Source organism: Malurus melanocephalus, unplaced genomic scaffold, assembly GCF_030028575.1.
Source record: "Malurus melanocephalus ecotype Western Australia unplaced genomic scaffold, MMel_1.1 scaffold_510, whole genome shotgun sequence".
NCBI lineage: Eukaryota > Metazoa > Chordata > Aves > Passeriformes > Maluridae > Malurus > Malurus melanocephalus.
This window is the reverse complement of record NW_026623742.1, coordinates 276,041-279,674: the sequence shown is the minus strand read 5'-3', so window position 1 is coordinate 279,674 and position 3,634 is coordinate 276,041. Positions and strand designations below refer to the sequence as shown.

General features: G+C 57.9%; 1 protein-coding gene across 1 annotated transcript in view; it reads left to right on the top strand.

Moving 5' to 3' along the window:
- LOC130582616 (dual specificity protein phosphatase 22-A-like) overlaps positions 1 to 3,634 on the top strand; it is a 14,100-nt gene that overhangs the window by 8,687 nt on the left and 1,779 nt on the right. The gene's annotated exons all lie outside the window — the stretch shown is intronic.

Below are 3,634 nucleotides of genomic sequence, written 5' to 3'. Positions count from 1 at the left end.
AAGAAAAGAAAAGAAAAGAAAAGAAAAGAAAAGAAAAGAAAAGAAAAGAAAAGAAAAGAAAAGAAAAGAAAAGAAAAGAAAAGAAAAGAAAAGAAGAGAAAAGAGAAAAAAGAGAAAAAGAAGTGCCCCGATATGATGCGAGTGCACTTCAGAAAGCTCTTGAAAACCCTAAACTCACGGTTGTTTTCTCGAGTCAGGAGGGACGAGAGAGCAGTTTGTGCCTTGGGAAGCTCARGAAGGAGCGGGGCCAATTCCCGGGAATGCAGCGCAGCGGGAGCTGGAGGCGGACAGGGCGAGAGGAGAGGGAGGAGGGCTCTTGAGAGCAGTTCCAGGAAATCTGGGCACGCTGGGATCTGCCAGGGCTCCCTCTGCCAGCCAGTGCCCCGCTCTCTGAGGCCGGTGACAGGCAGCAGCAAGTGCGGGTGGAGAAATCTCCCATCTTTCYTCCCCAGAATGAGGTGGAGCAGCAGGTTTTGGGAGAGCAGCGGCTCTGGCTGGACGGGTTCCCATCCCGTGSAGGGGAGGGAGGATGGAGCGGGGCCGAGCTGGATTCCTGCAGCTGGGATGGGATGGATGACAGCGGCACATTCAACCCGGGAAGCGCTCAGTGCACGGATCACAGCTGTTATTCTGACCTGGGAAGCCTTGGAAAGCAGAGGGAAAGGCTTAAAGATGAAAGGAAAAGGACTTTAAAGGCAAAAGGAAAGGTCTTTAAAAGCACAGCCCCCACCCRGCTCTCCAGCTGCCTCCAGCCTCCMGCTCTGACCCTGCTCCATCACCCACCCAGGGATCAGAGTCCCAAACTGCACACGGGACACAGATAGAACTCTGCAAGTAGAGGGTGACCCTGGACGAGCTGTGTCTGAGGGATGGCACTGCCCATGTCACCCTTGAACTCGGTCCCAGCCTTGCAGGCAGCAGCCACTGGCATCGTGCCATGGTCCCGTGGCCAACAGGACCCTGGGGTCCCTCTGGCCGTGAAGCCCTTGGAGAGAGTTCTTGAGGGTCCAGAGAACAGGGACAGCACGGTGACAGACAGTGACATTGGCCCAAAGGCCAGCCCCTTGCCCAAGACCAAATTTCCTTCGTGGGCGCTGTCACACGCGGGATGTGGCCATGCCCCGTTGTCACCACCTCGCACAAACGCCCGTAGTGAGGGTGGAAAGCGCTCCAGGGCATTACAGAACACCCGTGGAAAGGGTGGAAAGTGCTCCAGGGGATTACAAAACACCCGTGGAGAGGGTGGAAAGCGCTCCAGGGCATTACAAAACACCCGTGGAGAGGGTGGAAAGAGCTCCAGGGCATTACAAAACACCCGTGGAGAGGGTGGAAAGAGCTCCAGGGCATTACAAAACACCCGTGGAGACGGTGGAAAGTGCTCCAGGGCATTACAAAACACCCGTGGAGAGGGTGGAAAGCGCTCCAGGGCATTACAGAACACCGTGGAGAGGGTGGAAAGCGCTCCAGGGCATTACAAAACACCCGTGGAGAGGATGGAAAGCGCTCCAGGGCATTACAAAACACCCGTGGAGAGGGTGGAAAGCGCTCCAGGGCATTACAAAACACCCGTGGANACACCCGTGGAGAGGGTGGAAAGCGCTCCAGGGCATTACAAAACACCCGTGGAGAGGGTGGAAAGTGCTCCAGGGGATTACAAAACACCCGTGGAAAGGGTGGAAAGTGCTCCAGGGCATTACAAAACACCCGTGGAGAGGGTGGAAAGTGCTCCAGGGCATTACAAATCACCCGTGGAGAGGGTGGAAAGTGCTCCAGGGGATTACAAAACACCCGTGGAGAGGATGGAAAGTGCTCCAGGGGGTTACAAAACACCCGCGGTGCTGGAGATTCCCTGCGGGGTTTCCCCTGTCCCGGCTGTCCCCAGCCCTTCCCATGCTCTGCTCCCAGCACAGACCCCGCTGTGGGGTTGGTTGTGCCCTCCCTCCACCCCAACTGTTCCTYCTGCACCCCAAACTCCAGCCTGAGCTCAACAGCCACCACACCTTCCTTCCTTTCCCTTTGAAGCTGCTTTTCCATCACCTCTGAGCTTTTCCAGGGGTTTTGAAACCCTTTCCCTGAAACACGAGGGGCACAGCCAAGGGTGGAGGCTGCTGGACGTGTTTTCCTGACCGTGGGATTTAGCAAGAGCTGCCTTTTCCTTGAAACTCCCACCCGTGCTCCCTGTGATGTCAGCACCGGGGAGGGAATGGCCCTCGTGGGTGGAAAAGCCTCATTCCTCGGCGGGTAAAACCTGTGAGGAACAGTTTGGTTCTTCTGGGCACCTCCTGGCGCTGTGCTGCCTCAGTTTCCCTCGTCTCAGGGAGCTCGGGTGGGGCTCTGGGAGGCAGGAATGGGGAAGATGCTCCCTGGGACTACCCAGCCTCGCTGCTGGAGATTGCAGCTGTGGGTTTGAGCTGGCAAATGGGGCTGGAGGGGCAAAGAAGGAAGGAAGGGACCGAGAGCAGCAGCAGGATGATGGGTAAGGTTAGAGAAGGAAGTCAGCGGGCACGGAGAAGGCAGTGTGGATGGGACAGAGGGCACAGATGGGCACTCAGGTGACAGAGCTGTCCCCTTGTCACACTGCCTTTTCCCTCCTGCTGCCATCCCAGATGGGCTGGGTGCTCCTGGCTGGCACAGAGGAGGAGGAGGAGGAGGAGGAGGAGGAGGGCAGTGGGTTGGTGGCAGCGCTGCAGGAAACGGGCTGTAACCACCACTTCTTGCTCTGGCTTTAGAAGGAAACGCCTGGCAGCTCCCCGCACCTCCCAGCGCTCCGTCCCTCCTCCCAGCCCTGCTGGGTGCCAGGCAGCTCTTCCCACGGAGCTTCATCCCTCTGGATGGCTTCCACAGAAGGAATGTTCCCCCCWTGAGGTCCTGCCGTGGATTCTTGCCCCAAATCCTGTCCCAAATCCTTTGGGTCTCACTTTCCCGGGTTTTTTTCTGGCAAGGAAGGGTCTGGCTCATCCCTGAGTGAGGGAACTCCCTCCTTGCAGGAGCAACAGTGAAAAGTGAGTCCCGCTGGCAGAGAGAGGGGATTTGGGAAATCCAGACATTCCCAATGGAAATCCCCCTTGCCCGAGCTGATTTTCCCTGGCTGCWGGAGAGGGGGATACCACCAGGGTCAGTCTCAGATTTTTTTTTTTCCTCGTGRCTCATCCAATCCTGGCAGGACAGGGCCGAGCTGCCAATCCTGCTGTCCTGCATCCCAAATTTCTCCTGGGAGCCTGGTGGCTCCTGGTCCGTCACAGCACCCCAGGACGCAGAATTTACAGCAAAGGCACCTCATTCAGCTGCTTCCCTGTCCCTCGGATCCCGTGGCTTCATCCCACCCCGGGGCTCCGATGCTCCGCTGCTCGGTCCCTCTCTGCACCCACAGGCACCCTCCATCCTTCCCTCGAGGTGTTTGGTGTCGCTGGGTGCGTTCCTACCGCTCATCCCAGTAAATCCTCGCTGGAGCAGGCCGTTCCCAGCTCCTCAGAGAGGCGGCAGAGCCACCCGGGCAGCGGGGATGGAGAATCCCGACAGAGCCGCCCCTGCCTGCCCACGCTGCTCGCTGCTGCAATTCGGGACTGTCTGGWTGTTTCACCATCCCGGCAATAACGGGAACAGCTCCTCTGGACCATCCCTCGCTTCTCAGCCA